The sequence below is a fragment of the Sminthopsis crassicaudata genome, chromosome 3 (assembly GCF_048593235.1).
Source record: "Sminthopsis crassicaudata isolate SCR6 chromosome 3, ASM4859323v1, whole genome shotgun sequence".
Classification (NCBI taxonomy): Eukaryota; Metazoa; Chordata; class Mammalia; order Dasyuromorphia; family Dasyuridae; genus Sminthopsis; species Sminthopsis crassicaudata.
The window spans coordinates 383,138,124-383,164,631 of NC_133619.1; the positions used below are offsets into that span (position 1 = coordinate 383,138,124).

Consider the following 26,508-nt stretch of genomic DNA (forward strand, 5'->3'; position numbering starts at 1 on the left):
GAATCTAGGGCTGAGGCTCTATCCACTGTGCCATCTAGCTGCCCCCATTACTATCCTATTAATGGAGATTAGAGACATGACCCTTCTTGAATGTACACTAAACAGCTTTTGTTATTTTCACCTATAAACTCTGATTATACTGTTTGGACTGTTAAGCTAGGCTCATGCACTTGTCCCTTTGTAGATTAGTTCATTGAATTTAAGTTTACAAATAAAAAATAAGATAAAACAAAAAATTTTTAAACTGCACATACTGCCAGAACATTTTCCTTGCTGATATGGATATGCCTTCACACACCCACACACACACTTATATATGAATAATGCTAGTTTTATGGTGCTCAGAGCAAACTCTGAACCCTCATCTATTTATAGATGCTAAAATTACTGCCAAAAATGAACTTGCAAAGAATATTCTTCAGCCACTCTGTTCTATATGTGAACAAGTCATTTTTGATGCTAACTTATCAGAATCAATTTAATATTTTTTAATAGTTTCATTGAGATTCTCATATAATATGCATCTTATAAGAGTGGTCTGGGGGGCGGAGCCAAGATGGCGGAGAAGAAACACACGACTCAGTGAACGTCCTCACTCCCTCACAACCAATTAGATAAATTAAGTCTCAAAATTAGCTCAGGACTGATAGATACCACAAGGACTGGAAGCACGACTTACCAGCTGAAGAGAATCTGGAGTTTCAACAGGAAAGGTCAGTTCTCAGGGGAGGAATAAGAAAGACCAGCACAGACGGTGGGGTAGGGGCACACTGCGCCCATTGCGCTGGGAGGGGCTCTGGGATCAGAGAAGCCACTGAGGTAAAGGAATCTGGCACAGGCTGTTAGCTCTTCTCTGCTAATTATTTAGCAGTTCAGAAGAGAAAGCCAAAATATTTTAAAACTCAGATTAGATTCCCCCCCCCCCCACCCTGGGGGTGACTCAGCAGAGAATCGGCACCAGGGGGTGTGGCCTCAGCTACCTCCTGAGAATAGTTAAGAGACTGACAAGTGGTTGAATACGGCCCAAGGCAACACACACTGCCTAGCTTAGCTGGAGGGAGTGGAACTCAGCTCCAGGAAGTCCCAGAGAAGCGGAACCTTTGAACTAGGGACCGCGGTTTCTGGCAGACTCTTCCAGTTTGAGCGCAGGGGCTTCTCACGTCACCTGCTGCAGACATCCACTCCCCACCTGGACACATAGACTGGGCTTCCTGCTGTCTTCACTATTCTACGCCCTCAAAGCACAGCAGTGCTAATCACCTCTGGGGCACTTCCAGGGAGGGGGTGTGGAACTCTCTCCCAGAGCTCTATCTTAGCTCGGGCGCAGGGGCCTCTGCATCCATCCCGTCTGGGAGGAAGCTGGTAAAGAAGTAAATAATTTCCTACCCCAGGGACAGACCCCAAAAGATTTTTTTAAGTATGAGCAAAAAAGCTAGAAAAACTATAGATTCCTTCTATACAGAGAAAGAGCGGGTATCCAACCCCGAGGAAGTTAACAGCAAAGATTCAGAAGATAACAACCTAAAGGGGAACGATTCCTGCCCCCCATCACATAACTCTCTCCTAGAAGAAGCTCTTAAAAAATTGAGGGAGATCGAAGAAAAATGGGGAAAGGAAAGAGAAGTTATGATAGAGAATAACAATGTCCTGAAATTGGAGTTGGAAAAAATAAAGAATTCACAGGAGATGCAGGGAAACAAAATTAGTGAATTAGAAAAGGTTAAAAAAACACAGGAAAGTAGGATTTCTGAATTGGAAAAGATAAAAAAGTCTCAAGAAAATAGAATTTCTGAATTGGAAAAAGAAAATAATTCTCAAAAAAAAAAAATTAGGGAAATGGAAAAAAATTCAATAGAGCAAAATAACTCATTTAAAAACGAAATTGGGCATTTACAAAAAGAACTAAAAACTGTGAAAGAAGAAAATAACTCCTTAAAAGTCAGGATGGAACAAATAGAAATGAATGATTCACAGAGAACCCAAGAATCAGTCAAACAAAACAAAAAAAATGAGAAGCTGGAGAACAACGTCAAATACTTACTGGGAAAATCTATAGACCTGGAAAATAGATCTAGGAGAGATAATCTGCGGATTATTGGACTTCCCGAAAACTATGACCAAAAAAAGAGCCTAGATTCTATTTTACAGGAAATTATCAAAGAGAACTGTCCAGAGATAATAGAAACAGAAGGGAAAGTAGATGTGGAAAGAATTCATCGAACTCCTTCTGAAATAGACCCTAAAAAAAGAACACCACGGAATATTGTGGCTAAGCTGCAGAATTACCACACAAAGGAGAAAATCCTGCAAGCAGCTAGAAAAAAACAATTTAAATACCAAGGTGCCACAATAAGGGTCACCCAAGATCTGGCTGCCTCCACATTAAAAAGATAGAAGGTTCCAGGGAACCTGATATTCCGAAAGGCAAAAGATCAAGGACTGCAACCAAGAATGAACTACCCAGCTAAGTTTAGCATCTTTTTCCATGGAAGAAGATGGTCATTCAATGAAACAGAGGAATTCTATATGTTTCTAAGAAAAAAACCAGACTTAAACAAAAAATTTGATCTACATCCACAAGACTGAAGAGAAACAGAAAAAGGTACACAGAACCCTTGAGAACTGTAACTCTGTTGTGGGTATATAAAAAATACTCAAGGATAATTTGATTTTACTGATATAAAAGAAAAAAAGGGGGGTGTAGTAAAGGGAAGGAGGTCGGTTCAGAAAAAGGGGAAGGAGTGATAAAAAGAGGGAAACTACATCCCAGGAAGAGACATAGAAAATACACCATATCTGAGGGAACTTAGTGAGGGGGAGAATCATTGTGTGAATCTTACTCTCATCAGAAGAGGCTCAAAGAGTAAATAATTAACATATTTGTTTTTCAGAGAATTTTCTCTCACCTCATTAAAAGGGGGGAGAGGAAAAGGGAAAAGGAAAAGGAGAATAAGTGAAGGGACTTGGAGGGAGGGGGGAGGGATCCAAAAAAAAAAAAAGAGGGAGGGTTGTGCGGCACAAGGGGGGTCTGTAAATTAAATATCGGGGAGGGGGATCAGGGGGGTCAAGGGAAAAAAGCATAAGCTGGGGATAATACGATGGCAGGAAATACAGAATTAGTAATTTTAACTGTAAATGTAAATGGGATGAACGATCCCATCAAACGGAGACGGATAGTAGATTGGATCAAAAAGCAGAACCCTACAATATGTTGCCTACAGGAAACACACTTAAAGCAGGGAGATACATACAGAGTAAAGGTAAAAGGTTGGAACAGAGCCTATTATGCTTCAGGTAAAGCCAAAAAAGCAGGGGTAGCTATCCTTATCTCAGATCAAGCAAAAGCAGAAGTAGATCTTGTTAAAAAAGATAAGGAAGGAAACTATATCCTGCTGAAAGGTAGCATAAATAATGAAGCCATATCAATACTAAACATATATGCACCAAGTGGTATAGCATCTAACTTTCTAAAGGAAAAGTTAGGAGAACTGCAAGAAGAAATAGACAGTAAAACTATAATAGTGGGAGATCTCAACCTTGCACTCTCAGATTTAGACAAATCAAACCACAAAACAAACAAGAAAGAAATTTAAAAAGTAAATAGAACATTAGAAAAACTAGGTATGATAGACCTTTGGAGAAAACTGAATGGCAATAGGAAGGAATATACTTTCTTCTCAGCAGTTCATGGATCCTATACAAAAATTGACCATATACTAGGACATAAAGATCTCAAAATTAAATGTAGGAAGGCAGAAATAATAAATGCCTTCTTCTCAGATCACAATGCAATAAAAGCTACATTCAGTAAAAAGTTAGGGGTAAATAGACCAAAAAGTAATTGGAAACTGAATAATCTCATCTTAAAGAATGACTGGGTGAAAGAGCAAATTATAGAAACAATTAATAATTTCACCCAAGATAATGATAATGATGAGACATCATATCAAAATCTTTGGGATGCAGCTAAAGCAGTAATAAGGGGAAATTTTATATCTTTAGAGGCTTATTTGAAGAAAATTGAGAAAGAGAAGATTAACGAATTGGGCTTACAACTTAAAAGGCTAGAAAAAGACCAAATTGTAAACCCCCAACCAAAAATTAAACTCGAAATACAAAAATTAAAAGGAGAAATCAATAAAATTGAAAGTAAAAAAACTATTGAATTAATAAATAAAACCAAGAGTTGGTTTTATGAAAAAGCCAATAAAATAGATAAACCTTTGGTAAATTTGATCAAAAAAAAGAAAGAGGAAAATCAAATTGATAGTCTTACAAATGAAAAGGGGGATCTTTCCACCAATGAAGAGGAAATTAGAGAAATAATAAGGAGTTACTTTGCCCAACTTTATGCCAATAAATTTGATAACTTAAGTGAAATGGATGACTTCCTCCAAAAATATAGGCTCCCTAGATTAACAGAGGAGGAGATAAATTGCTTAAATAGTCCCATTTCAGAAAAAGAAATAGAACAAGCTATTAATCAACTCCCCAGGAAAAAATCCCCAGGGCCAGATGGATTCACATGTGAATTCTACCAAACATTTAAAGAACAATTAGCCCCAATGTTATATAAATTATTTGAAAAAATAGGGGATGAAGGAGTCCTACCAAATTCCTTTTATGACACAGACATGGTACTGATACCTAAACCTGGTAGATCGAAAACTGAGAAAGAAAATTATAGACCAATCTCCTTAATGAATATTGATGCTAAAATCTTAAATAAGATATTAGCAAAAAGACTTCAGAAAATCATCTCCAAGATAATACACTATGATCAAGTAGGATTTATTCCAGGAATGCAGGGCTGGTTTAATATTAGGAAAACTATTAATATAATTGACCATATTAATAATCAAATTAATAAGAACCATATGATCATCTCAATAGATGCAGAAAAAGCATTTGACAAAATCCAACATCCATTCCTACTAAAAACTCTTGAGAGTATAGGAATAAATGGACTATTCCTTAGAATAATCAGGAGCATATATTTAAGACCGTCAGTAAGCATAATATGCAATAGAAATAAACTGCAACCTTTCCCAGTAAGATCAGGAGTGAAACAAGGTTGCCCACTATCACCATTACTATTCAATATAGTACTAGAAACGCTAGCCTCGGCAATAAGAGCCGAGAAAGAGATTCAATGAATTAGAGTAGGAAATGAGGAAATTAAACTATCACTTTTTGCAGATGACATGATGGTATACTTAGAGAACCCCAAAGACTCTGCTAAAAAGCTACTAGAAATAATTCAAAATTTCAGCAAAGTGGCAGGATACAAAATAAATCCACATAAATCCTCGGCATTTTTATATATCACTAACAAAATGCAACAGCAAGAGATACAAAGAGAAATTCCATTCCAAACAAATGTTGAGAGTATAAAATATTTGGGAATCCATCTACCAAAGAAAAGTCAGGAATTATATGAGAAAAATTACAAAACACTTGCCACAAAAATAAAATCAGATTTAAATAATTGGAAAGACATTCAGTGCTCTTGGATAGGCCGAGCGAATATAATAAAGATGACAATACTCCCCAAACTAATCTATTTATTTAGTGCTATACCAATCAGACTCCCAAGAAACTATTTTAATGACCTAGAAAAAATAACAACAAAATTCATATGGAAGAATAAAAGGTCAAGAATTGCAAGGGAACTAATGAAAAAAAAAACTCAGAGGAAGGTGGTCTAAGTGTACCTGATCTAAAGCTATATTATATAGCAGCAGTCACCAAAACCATTTGGTATTGGCTAAGAAATAGACCGGTAGATCAGTGGAACAGATTAGATACAAAGGACAAAAAAGGGTACATCTATAGCAATCTAATCTTTGACAAACCCAAAGATTCCAACATTAGGGATAAAAATTCATTATTCGGAAAAAACTGTTGGGAAAACTGGAAATTAGTATGGCAGAAATTAGATATGGATCCACACTTAACACCATATACCAAGATAAGATCAAAATGGGTCCATGATTTAGGCATAAAGAGGGAGATAATAAATAGATTAGAGGAACAGAGGATAATCTACCTCTCAGACTTGTGGAGGAGGAAGGAATTTATGACCAGAGGAGAACTAGAGATCATTATTGATCACAAAATAGAAGATTTTGATTACATCAAACTAAAAAGTTTCTGTACAAATAATACTAATGCAAACAAGATTAGAAGGGAAGTAACAAATTGGGAAAATATTTTTAAAAACAAAGGTTCTGACAAAGGTCTCATTTCCAAAATATATAGAGAACTGACCATAATTTATAACCATTCTCCAATTGATAAATGGTCAAAGGATATGAACAGACAATTCTCAGAGGAAGAAATTGAAACTATATCCACTCACATGAAAGAGTGTTCCAAATCACTACTGATCAGAGAAATGCAAATTAAGACCACTCTGAGATACCACTACACACCTGTCAGATTGGCTAAGATGACAGGAACAAATAATGACAAATGTTGGAGGGGATGTGGGGAAATTGGGACACTGATACATTGCTGGTGGAGTTGTGAAAGAATCCAGCCATTCTGGAGAGCAATCTGGAATTATGCCCAAAAAGTTATCAAACTGTGCATACCCTTTGACCCAACAGCGCTACTACTGGGATTATATCCCAAAGAAATACTAAAGAGCGGAAAGAGACATATATGTGCCAAAATGTTTGTGGCAGCTCTTTTTGTTGTAGCTAGAAACTGGAAGATGAATGGATGTCCATCAGTTGGAGAATGGTTGGGTAAATTGTGGTATATGAAGGTTATGGAATATTATTGCTCTGTAAGAAATGACCAGCAGGAGGAATACAGAGAGGCCTGGAGAGACTTAGGTCAACTGATGCTGAGTGAAATGAGCAGAACCAGAAGATCACTGTATACTTCAACAACAATACTGTATGAGGATGTATTCTGATGGAAGTGGAAATCTTCAACATAAAGAAGATCCAACTCACTTCCAGTTGATCAATGATGGACAGAAATAACTATACCCAGAGAAGGAACACTGGGAAGCGAATGTAAATTGTTAGCACTAATATCTGTCTGCCCAGGTTGCATGTACCTTTGGATTCTAATGTTTATTGTGCAACAAGAAAATGATATTCACACACATGTATTGTACCTAGACTATATTGTAACACATGTAAAATGTATGGTATTGCCTGTCGTCGGGGGGAGGGAATAGAGGGAGGGGGGGCAATTTGGAAAAATGAATACAAGGGATAATATTATAAAATATATATATAATAATAAAAAAAAAAAAAAAAAAAAAAAAGAGTGGTCTGGGGTGGGGGTGAGGAATTGACTTGGATACCTGATGCCAGTCTGTAGACATGTTACTTACTTCTCTAAGCCTCATTTTGCCTATCTATAAATTGGTGCAAATAATACTTATAGCATTAACTCTTAGTTGCTAGCTATATAATTCTGTCTAAGTCATTTAACTTGCCCCAGTTCCTTATCTGTAAAATGAGTTGGATAACTTCTATACCTTGAAAACTCTAAATGAATCATGGAGAGTCAGATACAATGGAAATAACTAAAACAACAAACATCACAAAAAGTCTGCATAAATATAGGACATGGGTGTGAGTTAATATGTTGGGATTATCTCACAAAAATGAAAGAAGTGAGAGAAATGCACTTGGAAAAGTGGGAACAGCAAGTGGAATAAGCAAAATTTTCTCACATCAAAGTGACAGGCAAGGAAAAGATTTTATAGGGGATTGGGAAAATAAGAAGTGTAACAGGTAATGTTTGAATGTCATGTTCATTGGAGTTGGTTCAAAAAGTGAAGAGTACACACAAAACACATATACATATGTGCATATGTTGTATATGCATACATATATATATACATATGCAGCTATATATGTATATATTTATGTATGCATATATAAATGTATCTAGCTATCTATATACCCAAATGTATATATATATATATATATATATATATATGTGTGTATATGTATATATATGTGTGTGTGTATACATATGTATGTATATGTGTGTACAGATGTGTATGTATATGCATGCACACATACATACAGCTGGGTACAAAAGTCTAACTTATCAAATAAGGAAATAGAAGAGGAAAGGGATCAGAGACATAAAGGGGTGGTGGTGAAAGATAGGGTGGATTGAAAGAGGTAGTGGTCAAAAATAAATCTAATTCTTGAGGAGAGTCAGGATAAAAAAAGAGAAGAGAATAAACCAAAGAAAATTGGATGAAGTGAAATATAAAGTTAGTAAATGTAATTGTGAATGTGATGAATATGGATGTTTGATTTGCACACTCATTTTTTTTATACCTATAAATCCAGGTTCACATGAAAATTTCTCAGGAAAAAAGGCATCACATTTTAAGAAGCCCTTCCATAAATAATGAAGTAATATTTTAAAAATTATCAGAGCAAGATTTTCTGACAAAAGATTTCATTTCTCAAATGTATATAAAAGAACCAAATTAACTTTATAAATATAACAAAATTCCCCAAATGATAAATGGTCAAAATATATAGACAAGTGGTTTTCAGAGGAAAAAAAATCAAAACTCTCTATATTCATATGAAAAATATTCTCTATAGAAGAATACAAATTAAAATAACTCTGAGATACCATTTTATACCTGTCAGAAATAACAAATGCCAGAATGGAAGAGGGAAAATAGATGCACCAATAAACTGTTGGTAGTTGCATTAATAAATTAATCATTCTTGAGAACAATTTGTAACTGTGTCCAGAGGGCTCTAAAATTGTATATAACATTTGGATTTAGCAATACTACTACCAGATCTCTAACCAAAGAGATAACAATGATAAAAGATCTATCTGTAAAAATATATTTATTGAAACTTTTTTGGGGTGCCAAGGGATTAGAAATTGAAAAGATGATCAATTGGGGAATGACTGAACAAGTTGGAGCATATGATTTTTTTTCTGAGGCAACTGGGCTTAGGTAACTTCCTCATGGTCACACAACTAGGAAGCATTAAGTATTTGAGGTCACATTTGAACTCAAGTCCTCCTGACTTCAGGGCTGGTGCTCTATTCACTTGCACCACCTAGCTATCCTGAGCATATGATTTTTATGAAATTTTATCATATTAGAAGAAATGGAAAAGTGAGTATTTTCAGAAAAAAATGGAAAGATCTATCTAAATTAATGCAAAGTGAAGTGAAAAGAAGAGATTTTTATCCACAATAACAACAATATTGTAATGATGATCAAGTGTAAAAGACTTGGCTACTCTAATCAATGCAATGATGCAAAACAGTTCCAAAGGACTCATGATGAAAAAATACTATCCACCTTCAAAGAGAGAATTGATGAATTATTGGATAGAAATTGAAGCAAATTTTCCCTTTAAAAAAAATAACATAGCTCATATGGGAATATATGATTGCATTGCAATTAGCACAATTTTTCTTGCTTTTGCAGTGGCTTTGGGATTCAGAGAAAAAATTTGGAACTCAAAATTAAAAAAAAATAATTTCAAGAATTAATTTAAAATATTTTAAATAAAAGAACAAATACCAAATTAATATAAAATAGATGAATAAAAATATGAAAATAAGAGAAAAATAGATTTGTAGGGACCACTGGGCTCTCTCAGGATGGACAAACTTATATAATTCAGAATCAGAAAAGATAATGCTTTTGTGTAGGTCAGGAATGGGCTCTCACTTGGCCTGGGAGTAGCTGCTGTGCATCTAATGTAGTAAGCTTTGAGAAATGAAGTAAAAAAAACAAAAAAAAAACAAAAAAAAAACAAAGAAACATACCAAACTTCCAGAAATCAAAAACATAATACATGCCCATCAAAACTCTCTGAATACATTATTCTATAGAGCATAATTCACTTTAAGAAAACTCTCTATTTAAGCTCCATCCAAGTAAGGTTTTAGTTAGTGAAGAAGCTTATTTTAAAGCAATTATAACTATGAAGTAATTTTACAATATGGATCCTGACATTCTTCTGGAAGCCTTCTGGAGACACTCTAACATCTCTAATTTGCTATGAAATACTTAGGAATCACATGATACATGATTTTATTTTAAGCTAAGTTCAATTAGAAATATGTATTTTCTAAAAGAAATGTATATTTCCATTTTTAATATTCTCTAAGGTAGAAGAGAATCAAATCACTGTTCAGGTGCATATCCCCACTTGAGTTTCAGTTTAAAAAAACAACAACAACAAAAAAAAAGATCCCAAGGAAATGACCTAGAAAGGGTACATTTGTCCTAACTCCTAGTTATAATCTACAATGACAAACAAGACATTCAGCCAAGCAGGGAAGAACTAGAAAAAGTGTTTTCAATTGCTCCATCCCTTCCATTGCTCACTTGCACATTTCATTTGTTGGGTTAGATACTTTCACAACAAAATTTTCATTTAGCTATATTTTAAGGGTTGTATTTCCCAAGTTACCAGAAGACAAATTGGGAAAATAAAGATTAATAGTCTTGGGTAGAGAGAGAATTTCTAATATTGGGACCTGGCTTTTTGAAAATAGCCTTTTACTTGCAAAAAAATTTTATTTTGCTATTTTGTCCTAAAACAAACTAAGTCCAACTATGTAACATTGAAAAAATTTCATTTTATAAAAACACACCATTATCCTATCTAATTTGGGGTTGTTGGATCCAAGAATTAATGTCTCAAACTTTCTTTATGGATATTCTTGAAATAGCTAAATCTACCAAAATATGTAGCATAATTGTAACTTTGATGAAGCCAACAAAGCTAATCTAAGGGATACAGCATTGCACCATTAGATGAAAAGCTTGCAACTCTCTTTAGTAGCTATAAAACATTTGTCCATCTCTGTATTCTGATAAATAGGTTATCATTTACATCTGACATCTTATTTTTTAAGTTAAACAGTGTTAACTCCAAGCTAGCTCCCTGGATATCTCAGAATCAGCCAGAGTCAGGATAAGTAAAAGTCCTTGGTCTTTAGGAGGAGGAGTGCAGGCAAACTGCCAGAAATTTTGCCAAAGATCTTTTTGTTGTTGTTGTTGTTGTTGTTGTTGTTGTTGTTGTTGTTGATTCTGGAGTCCAGAATCTCCATCTTTCTCCTCCTAGTCCTTCAGCCAAGTGAAGTCTCATCTCTTTCACCCCTCCCTCTAATCCCTGCCTAGGATTATTTTAACATCAAACATTGAGCCAGTACCAAAGATGAGAAGAGCCATTTATCCAAAGCATATGCTAATAGAGTCATTGTCTCATATCAAATAGGTAATTAGCCTTTAAATGCTTGGTTGTCTGATTCAAATACACTTTTTCATAGTTTCAGCCTTTTACAAAACAGAGAGTCTCAATTCTTAGTTTTTAATTGATAGATGTATGTATACACTATAAATCAACTTTGATTTTTCAGTATAAAGATCTCTTTCTAATGCAGAAATCACATTCACAATTCATTTGGAAGCTAATTTCTTGAAGTCAGCTACCATGTGAACAATAACATTATTCCTTGTTTTCACATTTGTAAAATGAATTTGAGTCCATCAACCAAATCTGCCCTCTCTGAAGCTCATATATATATATATATATATATATGTGTGTGTGTGTGTGTGTGTGTGTGTGTGTGTATACACACATATATATATATATATATATATATATATATATATATATATATCATAATATAACTTCAGACTGATCCAAATGTTATGTATTTTAATTTTCACAAATAACATATTATTGCTTTTCTTCAGAGATTACCCTTTCTTTTGGTAATCAAAATAATAAAGGTGATAGTCTCATGTCATGCTAAAATTCCTCCAGGTATATCCACTACCGAATTTTTAGAATCCATTTTCTCCTTGATATTAGGCACTTTAAAACTTTTCCTATTTCATTGCTATATGTGATTTTGGTTAATATTTATTTTCTTAAACCTAACTTTTAACCTAGGATAGTAATACCATTATAAAATTGTGATAATTCGTGTTAATATGAAGTTATTACTTTGTTATACAAGTACCCTCATTTTTCCAGGATTCCCTTATTTGTGTATTTAAGGGTATTTCAATAGAGCATAATTGAAGCATCCTTAAAGTATTCCTTTATTTTTTTTCATTTTCAGTCAAGATTTAAATGCTGAAAACTAGTTAGGAAGATTCTGGCCCATTTCTGAAAAAGACTTGAAAAATGAAAAGAAAGCTTTAAATGACTATAACTCTGATTGCATATTTTCATTGTCCTAAAAATAATGTTGTTTTCTAATTCTCATGAAAATAAAGAGTCTTTTAGGTATGTTTTCAATTGAAAATTGCAACTATTGATAACTTGAATCTTACAATATTTATAATAATTCATTAAGGTAAAATCTATATGAGACTGTTTAGGAATTGCATCATTAAATCAATAGAATGATGAGAAAACATATTTTAAATATATATATTTTCAATAATATTTATCATATTCATAGATAACTGTAAGATAACATAATATATACAATTAATAAACTCAAACATTTATTATATAATATAATCATATAGGTAATATAATTTTTTTGGTAATGTGGCTATCTTGGTAGCTTGTAAAAAGATAAGAATAAATGGCTTTAGTATTCCCTCTTTCTACCCTTTTCCAAGACTTTGGTTATTAGTAGAAGGGAAAAAAGAAGGTTTGAGCCAGAGGTCTACCACTCTGCTCTGCAGAGAAAAAGAGGAAATACTGGGCTAGAATTATATCTATTTTCTTAAATTTTGAAAATCTAGGGAAGATAACTTTTGAGTTGAAATTAAGCTCCTAATTGCTTTTCATTAATAAGAAAGGGGAACCCCAATCTTTATATTCAAGGCTTTATTCTGTTTCCATCAAAGAAAAGTTCCCTAAAGAACATATATATAGAAAATAGCCAAGAAACCTATTTATCCAAGTTAACAAATTTTAAGTTTGTTAAGTAAACACAATTTTTTAACAAAACAAAAATCAGAGAATACATAAATATGAGAATATTTGTGAGACAATACTGATTGAAGGAGCTCTCCCAATTGGAGCAAAATATTTTGGCTCAATTAACAGAGAGTATGACTTCTCACTAAAGGAGAAAATTCCCATAAATCTCAACTAGAAAAAGCTGGAGCAAGAGACATGTTAGGGACTGTTAACTTCTCACATGTTGTCTTCTCCTCTGAGTTTTTCTCTTCCTTCAGTAATCTTAAGAGAGGTTGACACCATGCATCATTTCCTTTGATGTCCCTGGACCTCTTTCTTCATTCATGCTTGAAAACTCTACTCTGCCTTACTCTGCCTTATATTCACAGATTGGGGGTCCATGTATAGATCCCCAAAAATATAAATTAACTCCTATAGTAATTGGGAATAGTATTACATCTGAATTATATAAAGGCAGCTTGATATAAGAATAAGTCCTTAGGTCAGTGTCAGGAAGATCTGGAATGAAATCATTCTTCATCACATTCCCAGTTCTTTGACCATGAATAACTCACATAACCCCTGTATGTTAGGATTACTAAGTGAGAACTGAGGTTGTCTGGATAGTGACAAGGTGAGAATTCAGGTTTTCTGGACAATTACAAGGTGAGAACTCAGGTTGACTTGATAGAGGGGGCAAGCTCATTGGCTGGGGTGGTTCTTCCCAGAAGCCCTTGCATTATCCCACGCCCATTCTCTGGGAGGATAAAAGAGACAGCACTGGGCGCAGAGAGCAGATCGGCCTGGAGAAGGATAAGAGCTGGAGGAGATTCAGAGCCAGTATTCAAGAAAAAGACTCTGAATTGCATCAGGCTTGACGGGGCTCTCTGCAGGAAGGGAAGTCACTTCTTTGGACAAGAGTTAACAGCAACTGCCTGGAGACAACGGTTCACTACAGGAAGAAGAATCTGTCTGAGAGATTTGAGTAGACACAGCAGATCTCTTCCCAGAGAGCGATCCAGCAGCTTCTAGAGACGACAGCTCGCTACAATTGGCGCCCAACGTGGGGCAAGGACTTTTGCTTATCCTGACAAGAGGAGCTAGACCAGACCTTCGCAATTTGGCACCCGAACAGGGACAGACACAGTCCTGATTCCAGTAGAAAAGCCTCCCATCCAGATCTCAGTCTCTCTGACCCAGAACCGTGAGTAAAGAGGAAACTTTGTTAAAGATTAAGTGAGTGTGCTAATAGATAAATAAGGAACTTAACTTGTTAAGGCCAAACCAGGAATCTCTTATAGTGAAATGGGGCAAACACCTTCTGTTCAAGTAAAATGTTTAGAGAGCATCATCAAGGTTATGAAAAGCCAAGGATTGATTATAATTTTAGAGGAGATTACTGAACTTTTAAGAACTGTGAAGGTCATATGTCCTTCTTTTTCTCTGGAAGAAGAATTGGATCCAGATGAGTGGAAATTAGTAGGAGAGCAATTAGGTGAACAGTACAATTACCTTTGTGACATTTTACCCTTTGGTTCCAGACCAAACTCAGTTTCCAAAGATACAATTCATACCTATAATTTAATCCAAATGGCTTTAAAAAATGTTATTCTAAAGGAAGAGATGAAGGAGCAAAATGGGGAGGTGTCAACTAAACTAGGTGAAAAGGATGAATCAGATAACAATGAAGTTAAGTACAATTCTGAGCAACAGCAACAGGAGCACCTCCCATCTCCTCCCTCAATTAACCCTTCAGAGGTGGAGGAAGAAGGAGGAGGGGAAGAGACAGAAACTCAAACAGAATCTCCTGTGAAGCAGCCTAAGCCTATGACAAGATTAGAAAAAGCATTGGTTAAAGCTAAGAGAGAAGGACAGGATATAAGTGATTTTATACATGCATATCCTGTGATTGAAAATACTGACTCTGTAGGTAAAAAAAGGAGAAGATATGCACCTTTAGATTTGAATAAAATTAAGGATTTGAAAAAAGGTTGTACCCTTTATGGGGCTACATCAGCTTATGTCAAAATGTTACTAGATGGTTTGTCTTATGAAGTCCTAACCCCAAATGATTGGAAATCCATAGCAAGGATATGCCTGGAACCTGGAGAAAATTTATTATGGCTTTCGGAATTTCATGAATTATGTAAAATTCAAGTCAGATGCAATTTGGAAATAGGAGTTAACACACAATTCACTTTTGAGCACTTGGCTGGTGAAGGTCGGTATGGAGAGAATTCAGAACAGACTGATTATACCATGACAATATATGAACAAATTGCTAAGGCTGCAATAAAAGCTTGGGGTGTCCTTCCTGGACAGAAAGATCGTGGAGAGGCTTTCACTAAAATACAGCAAGGTCCCAATGCCTGTAGATGCCTCATTCTACTGATTTTTTTTTATTTTTTTATCTTACTAAGAGATAGTTGCCAAGAGTTTCCTAAGTGGTCATACAAAACTTATAGTGTGTTTTGGTTGAGAGTTTTTCTATATCAGGAGCTCCTCATGATAATGAGAACACAGATCATGCATGCATTTAGGCATTATAAGAAAAATACTAATTCCTCTGTTTTTTTATTATTATGAGTTAAAATTTGCATGGTACTTGAAACTTATATCACCTTTTACCCTTCTAACAATCCTGGAAGGTATATACTATTATTATTTCCATTTTATAGATGAGGAAACTGAGACAGACAAAGGTTAACTTGCCCACGGTTATACAGCTTTGAATGTCTGAGACTAGATTTGAACTCAGGACTTGCAGACTCCAGGTTCACTATTCTAATTTCTGTAACATTAAACAGTCATATAATCAATGTATTGTATTAATTTCATAGTAATTATTTGATTGTTATTTATAATAATGATAATACATGGCTCTTTAGGATTTACAAAGCACTTTCCTTGAAGAAAATAAAGGTTGTGGTAGTTTACTAGTATTACATCCAATTTTATATTAGGAAATTGAGGTTTCTATCAGTTAACTGACTTGTTCAAAACTACAAATTGTTACACATGATATTACAAATTAATCGAATCTTCTGATTCCTTTAATCATACTATCTTCCAACTCCCTTAACATTTTAGTGGTCACAATTAGAAGTTAATCTGTTATTATAAACTTATTGAGGACAATAAATGTAATCAAATTATGACCTCCAGATGAATAAAACAAATCTTTTTAGTCTTTACTGAACTAGTTCAAGATTCTTTCTGTTTGGAGATACAATCTGATTCTAAAAATGTTTCATAGTTGTAGAATTTTATAAAGAATCACTTTTGCATAGAGCATAGTGAACTATCTTTACAAGCAATATTATCTCATTACAAAATCTACCTGTATTATACATTGACTGTTTCATCCTAGGTAAATCATTTAATCTTTCAAAAATGTAGGCCATTTTGTAAAAAACTTTTAAAAGTTTCTTTTACTTATTAGTGTGTTATTTTTTCCTAATTACACTAAAGATAGTTTTTAGTGTTCATTTGTATTATAATTTGAATTCCAAAATTTTCTCTTCCCATTCCCTTTCTGTCCCCAAGACAGCAAGCAATATGATAAAGTTTATAATCACGTAAAACTTATTTCCAATTTAGTCATGTTGTGAGAAAAAAAAAATCCCAACAAGAGGGAAACACCATGAGAAAGGAAAAACAAATTTAAAATGTGAAAATAATATGCTTCAATTTGAATTCAGAATCCATAGTTCTTTCTCTGGATATTGATAGCATATTCCAGCATGAGACTTTTAGAATTGACTTAGATAATTGCTTAGAGGAGTTAAGTCTACAATAATTGATCATCATACAATTTTGCTATCACTGTATACAATGATCTCCTGGTTATGTTCATGTCACTTAGCTTCAGTTCATATAAATCTTTCCAGGCTTTTCCTGAAATCAGCCCATTCATCATTTCTAATATAACAATAGTATTACTTTATATTCATATATCACAATTTGTTCAACTATTTCCCAATTGATGAATATCCCCTCAATTTCACATTCTTTTTCACCAAAAAGGGCTACTATATTTTAATGTATGTTGGTCCTTTTCCCTTTTTAATACTATATTAAAGATATAGACCTAAATTAGAGCATTTTAAAAAACCATTGACTTTTGTGCAAGTTACTGATTTGAATTTATATATTAAGTGTCACTACAGGGAGCTTTCTATACTGAAACATTCTAATTTTAGAAAATAGGGAAGGAAGGGGTAGATAAATGGTGAAGTGGGTAGAGTAATGATTCTGTAGTCATGAGTACCTACTTTCAAATCAGATCTCGCACACTTAACACTTAGCATCTTTGTTACCCTTAGCAAATCATTTAATCCCAATTACCTTGCAAAAAAAAAAAAAGACAAAGGAAAAAATGTTGAAAATAGGGGAGAAGTGTATACATCTTTGTGTGAAAAATAATGAATTTAAATTAAATTTAGAAAAAAAATAAGAAGAAAATCTGGAAGTGGAACCTGTACTAAGATAGCTCTGTTTACTGAATGCTTCTTGAGACTTTGATATGATACTTTCTTAGACTTCTCATCTTTCTAGTTCCTTCTAGAGATTCAATTTTTACTTTTAACTGATAGCTGAAATCCCATTACAAATTGTCATGATAGTTTGACATAATGTTCTTCATGCAAAAAAAAAATGAAGAAATAACCTAATACTAAATGAGACAGATCTAATTACAAAGATTAAATAATGGGCTATAACTTTAAAAGCAATTCACTTCATCAAAACTCTGAAATAACTGTTAAGTATAGGAGTTGATATTAGACTTAATCCTGCCTAGTGATGGAGTTACTCTTAAGTGTAATTTAGCTCTCCTGGAGTGCATTAATTTTTTACTAAATTATCTTAATAAAGTACTGCTTTGCTATCTGGCTTGAGTCCCATGACCTGATGAAATAAGGACACTATCTAAAGAATATCAATTAGAATTAATTATTTTACCCTGTGGGATTTGGTAGATTATATTTTAAGTAATTCCACAAATAAATATTGCATCCAATATGTTGAATGTATTGCAAACTATTTTTGAATAGAATGAATGTAAATTTTATTTTTGTAGGATGAGATATTCATTGCAATAACAAATTTTAAAATAACCACAATAACAAGTAAGTAGAAACTAATCTTTATACACATACATTATACTAAAGACTTACCAACAAATATTTCTAGTTTTATGGTAGTGAAAAGTATAAACCTATATGCCAATATTCTGGTGTCATGTTTATTGATTATGAATTTAGAATGATAGAAAAAATTTTAGAATCAGGAAGTTTAATCTGTTGTTAAACTTTTAGATGCATATTTATTTGGGGAGGGGAGAAAGTATGTCATTACTTTATCTGGTTTGGTACTATCACAATCATTTTAGAAATCTGAATTTCACTAAAAAAAATTAGTCCTACACAATAATTAGATTTAGAATACTTTTTAAATGTCCTGAAGTTGCTACACTCAATCAGACTTCTTGACTACTGATATTTGTCAGAAAAAAAGAGAGTTGTGAACCCTAAGTCAGAATTGTCTAGCAGTATTTCTTGAACTATGCCACAAGAAAACTTGAAATACACCAAATTGCTTTTTAAATTTTAATGAATATTATTACAGGAATAAAAATAGTAATTTAGGGAATTATGAAATAAGCATTCTGTCAGCATTTTATTTAAACTAAAATATAATAGTGCTTTGGAAAAGTTTAAGAAGCACTGATCAATTATAAGTATCTGCCTGAAAGAACAAAGCTTTAGTCCTGATTCAATTACTTTTTAACTAGCTTTAGTCTTACACAATCATGTTCATGCAAATGTTTAACAATCAGCAATAGAACAACAGCAACAACAAAAAATATAAATGATACACTCCAGTTTAATATTCATCATTGACATTTTACTTATAACTTTCTTAAGTCTAGAAATTAACAAAGCAATAAAGCAAGTTCTGATCAGTAGTTTGAGGATTTCCAAAGAGTAAATAATCACTTTGAAACTGTAAAAAAACAACTTTTGCAATCATGGAGCTGACTCTGGTGAATCCTATTCATAAATATTAATTTCATCATTTCTAAAATGTAGATGATGATATTCTCACTATATATTCCTAACAGTTTCTGTGAGGATAAATGAGATACTACATGTGAGATTATCATGTAAGTTAGAAAATGTTATATGTAATCTACAAAAAAAAAAAATTTAGAGAATTAGATTCAATAATTTTTAAAAGAAACTGGCTGGCACATAGCATTCTTAAAAAAATGAGAATAAAATCAGAATATTCTTTCATTTTCAGGTGAACATGAAACTTAATTACTATTTCTACTTTACAGGTAATGTGTGATAAGATATGTAGTCACAGGAACTAGCTGAGTGTACTCCATAAATCCCTCCTAGGGATTCAGGTCACAGGAGAAAACATTTGCATAGACCTAAAAATTCTGTTGATACTTAATGGAGTGTGTGTTCATCTGTACAGCATAAGGCAGATACTTATGAATCAGAAATCCATCTGTGACCCTTAAGGCAATTCACTAGGCATATTTATCATGCTTTCAGTAATTTAGACAATCTTTGTTTTTATATCATATGGAAATAAAATGGGAAAATAGTGACCCACATATATACAATATTGTTATTTTATTGATAAAATGTTGAATCTGGTTGATATAAAATGATAAATAAGGAGCACTAAGATTAAATTAAATTAAAAGACCACCATTTACTGGCCTCAATTAGCACTATCTCCTAAAATAGATATAATTAGAACTAAATTAATAACTCCTAACATGTCCAATTCAATTCCTTGGTGACAACAAATTTAGAGCAGCCAACAAGCAGTAGGTCATTTCACTCATTAGCCTTTGAAGAGAAAGGAGTCTAAGGTGCTATTTTTAATCATACATTCACCAATCAAGAATCAAGTGCCAGCTTTCTATCTATGGCTTAAATTGTACACTATGTAGTAGGTGATGGCAAACTTTCTTAAATGTTTAATTCAGATTCAAAATGAATGTCCTATGCATTAAAAAGAAAAAAAAATGTTTCTTACTGATTTCCCCATGTGTACTCTCCACTGGATTGCATAGAATACATGGGGACAGTGGAAGTAGAGTCTAATATTCCTCTTTACTTAGCAATCAGGATCTATACTTGGTCATCCCATTTTTGCCTTTCACACAGTTCTTTTTTCCCTAGCATGATATATTTCTAGAAGAAGAAAACATTGAGAGATCATTTTAGTCATATATTTCTTGGCACAATTTTAATCACAGATTTCATGAATGGAATGGAGAAGAATGGGGAAGGAATGGTTTCAGATGTGAAGCACTATTGTATGATGCCAGAGTCAAGAAGAAGGGTTCAAAGCCAGCCTCTGCTAGTATGTAGGAGACTTTTCTGACAGTCAGATAATTCTTTAACACCTAAGTTTCAATGTGTGGATATAGTTGTATGTGCCACACAACTTAAGTCATCTTCAAGTTTATGAAAGTATGTGGTATTACTAACGCTTTGGAATTTCTCTTAAGGATATCTTGATACAATTCAGAAGATTTCAGAAAATAACAGCAACAATAACCACCACCACAACAACCATGCTCTCATGGGGTTCGATTGTAAGATCTGTATATAAATTGTATTATAAGCATTATAAATCTAAAGCACACTCCTCTGGGGATTGTGCACAATTCTCACTTTTTTTTTTTTTTTTTGGTTTGTACTTTCTTTATGGAAATCAGATTTTGAAAGACTATTTTGACAAAAATGCATATCAAAATAAAAAATAAAAATAATGATTGCTCCAGATATATGTACAATAGTAGAAGTCTCTTTGATGTATATTCAACTAGTTATAATGAAAATGCTTAAGAAAAGGAAAATGGAGATATATTTATGGTGTATACTTTTATTAGATATTTCCCCCCTCTTCCCATAAGCAATCACTTTTACTTTAGAGTAACCGTAAATGTTTTGTAGTTGGACACCTTATATTGAAAACTTGTAGATGACATATTGTCAATTATTGGCAGAGGTGGCCTTTAGGTAGTGATTAATGAGACAACTCTTCTTCACTGCCTCACCTTGTCCATTACAATTGCATTCCTATCCAGTTATGAACTGAAGAAATAAGCCTGAGGTGAATGGAGAATGGTAGAGATGCTTAGACAAAAGTTTATATACCATATATGAATGTGAATAAAATGGATGACAAGAGGTTGAAATTTGACTGATACGTACACTGTTAAAAAATAGATTTCACAAAAGAATCTGTTCAGGTAAACCATATAATCATCACATTTTGAAATTCAGAGAGATGCTAGGAGTAACATAATTTGTCCATTCTTTTTAGAGATAAATTATTTACCAAAGGTCAAATAATTAGTTTTTACTGGCATTCACATGTACCGGCATATAGTTTTGCTTATTTTTTTTGTTATTTTGATACAGTATGAGCAATTTACTATCTTTACTACTTTCTAAAAGACTAGAACAAATAATTCTTCATGGTAAATGTACTATATTAGAGGATTGAGAAATGAAATGCAATGTGAATATTATAGGGGGGGAGTTAATGAGCTAGAGGATCATGGAAAGTTCCATGGAAAGGGTCACATCTGAGTTATACTTTAATAGTGGAAGAGCAGCAATTTAACAGTCAAAAGAAGACTAGAAGAATACTTAAGAATAGAATAACAAAAAAGAAAAAAAAAGAACAAATTATTTGAGAATGTTTAGTACAGTATACTTAGGGACATACAATAGTATCAATTGATATATAGGAGAACACTACCATATTATTGTGTATAAGGAATAATATGAAATTTACTCTAGCAATTATATGATGCATACATGCTGAAATAATTTTATAGAATTTACACTTGACATGTGAGTGTGCCAATGATCCTTTATGACAAATAATAACTGTGGGAGTTCCAGAGGTGGAGCCAAGATGGCAAGTAAAGCCAGGAAGCTGCTCAAGCTTTCTCACTTTCCATTGAAAACCATACGAAACCAAGGCTCTGAACAAAGACTGACAGAATGATACTATTCTTCATTTCAAGACAGATTGGAAGGACTTTAAAAAGAAAGTGGAGTGAAAGGGGTGTTCAAGCCAAGTAAGACAGTGTTTAGGAAAGCCAATGAGGAGATCTTGATTAAAATAACTGAGATCAGCAACTGAGACTCTCAGAGTTGGCTCAGTAGCCTAATGGGATGGCCTCTAATCCCAGAACAAAAGATAAATTGCCAGCCCAGGACACCTGGCTGTTCTTTGGAGAGAGCTGTAAGAAAGACACCAAACACAAGGGGTCCTTATGCTCAAATCCAAAGATCACAGCTGCATGGGAAGTTTGGGAAAATATCCTCCTCTATCTCAGGAACAGGGCTATTTTTTACTTTTAGAGAGTAAGGTAGGGAGGAAGGAGGAAGGGAAGAAGGGAGAAAGGAGAAAGGAAGGAAAGAAAGAAGGAAGGAAGGGAATAAAGAAGCAAGAAGGAAGAGAGGAAGGATGAAATGAAGGGAGAGAGGAAAGGAAGAATGGAGGAATGAAGGGAGGGAGGGAGGAAGGGAGGAAGAAAGGGGTGGGGGAGGGAAGAAGAAAAGAAGGGAAGGAAAGAGGAAGGAAGAAAAGGAAGAAAGGAGGGAAGGAAGGAAAGAGGGGGAAAGTAAGGAAAGAGGGAGCGAAGGAAAGAAAGAGAAATGGAAGGAACAAAAGAGAAAGGGAAGGAAGGAGAAAGAAAGGAAGGAAGGGAAAAAAAGAAAGAAAATGAGCAAGAAACAGAAAAGAACCTTAAGCATAGGAAGTTATTATGGTAACAGGGAAGACCAAAATACCAATTTAGATGAGAACAAAAGGCCAATATAGCAAATCTCAAAGGCCAATATGAATTGGTCTCAAGCCCAAAGAAGTTTCTTGGAAGCACTCATCAAATAATTTTAAAAGTACATAAAAGTGAGAAGAAAAATTTGGAAAGGACATAAGAGGCAAGCTAGCATCAAAAGCTTGGAAAAGGAAAATAATTTCTTAAAAAATGCAATTGGTCAAATGCAAAAAAAATCATAGTAGAAATTAATTTTTTAAAATTAATGCAAATGCAAAAAAATCCACTGAAGAAAACAACACCCTGAAAATTAGAACTAAAAAAGAGAATATTAGAAAAAATAGGTATGATGATCTTTGGACAAAACTGAATGGAGACAGAAAGGAGTATACTTTCTTCTCAGCAATTCATGGAACCTATACAAAACCTGAACATCTATTAGGACATAAAGACCTCAAAATTAAATGCAAAAAGGCAGAAATATTAAATGCTTTCTTTTCATATCACAATACAATAAAAATTACATTCAACAAAAAGCTAGGGGTAAATAGACCAAAAAGTAATTGGAAACTAAATAATCTCATCATAAACAATGAATGGACAAAACAAAAAATCATAGACACAATTGATAATTTCACCCAAGAGAATGACAACAATGAGACAACATACCAAAATTTGTGGGATACAGCCAAAGCAGTAGTAATCACTAGAGGCTTACTTGAATAAAATAGAGAAAGAGAAGATCAATGAATTGGGCTTGCAACTTAAAAAGCTAGAAAAAGAGCAAATTAAAAACTCCCAATCAAATACTAAACTTGAAATTCTAAAATTAAAAGGAGAAATTAGTAAAATTGAAAGCAAAAAAAAAAAAAAAAACAAATATTTAATTAATAAGTAAAACTGAGTTGTTTTTTTTTAACCTGACAAAATAGATAAACCTTTGATAAACTTGATTAGAAAAAGGAAAGAAGCAAATCAAATCGTTAGTCTTAAAAATGAAAAGGGAGAATTTTCTACCAATGAAAAGGAAATTAGAGCAATAATTAGGAATTACTTTGCTCAACTTTATTCCAATAAATTTGAGAACCTAAGTGAAATAGTTGATTATCTTCAAAAATATAGGCTGCCTAGATTAACAGAGGAGGAAGTAAATTGCTTAAATAGTCCTATTTCAGAAAAAGAAATAAAACAAGCTATTAATCAAATCTCTAAGAAAACAATCCCCACGACCAGGTGGATTTACATGTGAATTCAACCAAACATTTAAAGAATAATTAATTCCTATGTTATATAAACTACTTGAAAAAATAGGGAATGAAAGAGTCCTACCAAATTCCTTTTATGACACAAACATGGTACTGATACCTAAACCAGGTAGGTTGAAAACAGAGAAAGAAAATTATAGACCAATCTCCCTAATGAATATTGATGCTAAAATCTTAAATAAAATATTAGCAAAAAGACTACAGAAAATCATCCCCAGGATAATACACTATGACCAAGTGGGATTTATACCAGGAATGCAGGGCTGGTTCAATATTAGGAAAACTATTAGCATAATTGACTATATCAATAACCAAATTAACAAGAACTATATGATCATCTCAATAGATGCAGAAAAACATTTGATAAAATACAACATCCATTCCTATTAAAAATACTTGAGTGTATAGGAATAAATGGGCTTTTCCTTAAAACAGTCAGTAGCATCTATTTAAAACCATCAGTAAGCATCATATGTAATGGGGCTAAACTGGAACCATTCCTAATAAGAATAAGTGAAACAAGGTTGTCCACTATTACCATTACTGTTCAATATTGTATTATAAATGATAGCAATACTCCCTAAACTAATCTATTTATTTAGTGCTATACCAATCGGACCCCAAAAAAAAAAAAAAACTATTTTAATGACCTAGAAAAAATAACAAAATTCAAAATTCAAAATTCATCAAAAGGTCAAAACTTTCAAGGTAACTAATGTAAAAAAAAATTAAAGAATATGAACAAACAGTTTTCGTATGAAGAAATGAAAACTATTCTACCCATATGGAAAGATGATCCAAATCATTATTAATCTGATTAATAATCAGAAAAATGCAAATTAAGACATCTCTGAGATACCACTGCATACCTGTCAGTTTGGCTAAGATGACAGGAAAAGATAATGTTGAATGTTGGAGGGGATGCAGGAAAACTGGGACACTGATGCATTATTGGTGCAATTGTGAATAAATCCAACCATTCTGGAGAGCAATTTGGATCTATTCTCAAAAAGTTATTAGACTGTACATATCCTTTGATCCAGCAGTGTTACTACTTGGCTTATATCTCTAAGAGATTTTAAAGAAAGGAAAGGGATGTGTGCAAAAATATTTGTGACAGCCCTTTTTGTAGTGGCTAGAAACTGGAAATTGAATGGATTCCCATCAATTGGAAAATGGCTGAATAAGTTGTGATATATTATATTATGGAATATTATTTTTCTGTAAAAAATGACCAGCAGGATGATTTCAGAAAGGCCTGGGGAGACTTACATGAACTGATGCTGAATGAAGTGACTAGGACCAGGAGATCATTATATACTTCAATAACAGTACTATATGATGATCAATTTTGATGGACATGGCTCTCTTCAACAATGAGATGAAGTAAATCAATTCCATATGTTCACCAATGAAGAGAACCAGCTATACCCAGCAAAAGAACTATGGGAAATGAATATGAACCACAACATAACATTCTAATTCCCTTTGTTTTTGTCTGCTTGCATTTTTGATTGCCTCCTTAGGCTATTTTTTACTTTATGTCTAAGTCTGATTTTTCTTTTTAACATATACTTTAACATATTTAACATGTGTGGGTCTGCCTGCCATCTAAGGGAGGGGGTGGGAGGAAGGAGAGGAAAAGTTGAAAAAGAAGGTTTTGCAAAGATCAATGCTGAAAAATTTATCGTGCATATGTCTTGTAAATAAAAAGCTATAATAACCAACCAAACAAACAAATGAATGAATGAATAAGTAAATAAATGAAAAAAATGAATAAATAAAGTAAAATAATTGCAGACAAAATATAATATTTAGGTATTTACTTGCCAAAACAAATCCAGAAACTAGATGAACCCAATTACAAAACACTTATCATACAAATATAGTCAGATCTAAACAACTGGGAAAATATCAATTGTTCAAAGCTATGCCAAGCTAATTTAATAAAAAAAAATTACAGTTCTGTCTAAATTGGTCTATTTGTTCAATGTCATATCAATCTAACAGCCAAAAAAACTGTTTCATGGAGTTAGAAAAAAATAATAAGAAAATTCATCTGGAAGAACAGTGAAGAATATCAAGACAATTAATGAAAAATAATACAAAAGATGGTGGTCTAGTAGTACAAGACATAAAATTTTGTTATAAAGCAGCAATCATCAAAAACATGGTTCTGGTAAAGAAATAGAGAAGTAGATCAATGGAATAAGTTAAATACACATTACATAACAAGCATTGCCTATAGAAATCTAATATTTGATAAAACCCCAATTTCTAGCTTCTGGGAACTCACTAGTTTACAAAATATCTAGGAAAACTGGAAAATAATATGTCAGAAACTAAGCTTAGACTTACATCTCACACACCCATATCATAATAAGGTCAAAATAGGCACATGACTTAAGCTTAAGAGTTGGTACAGATCCAACAGATCTTTAGAGAAGGGAGGGATTTATGGTCAAAGAAGACCTAGAAGACCTTATAAAATATAAAATGGACAACT

At 33.2% G+C, this 26,508-nt stretch overlaps 1 protein-coding gene across 3 annotated transcripts in view; it reads right to left on the reverse strand.

The window, feature by feature from the left end:
- LRP1B (LDL receptor related protein 1B) overlaps positions 1–26,508 on the reverse strand; it is a 2,473,587-nt gene that overhangs the window by 1,537,597 nt on the left and 909,482 nt on the right. Inside the window, exon 1 of one of the 3 annotated variants that reach the window (XM_074301983.1) lies at positions 19,968–20,080. The exons of the other annotated variants lie outside the window; for them this stretch is intronic. The gene's annotated coding sequence lies outside the window, so the exon portion shown is untranslated. Of the gene's footprint in view, positions 1–19,967; positions 20,081–26,508 lie in introns of those variants that run through there. 3 annotated transcript variants of the gene reach the window in all.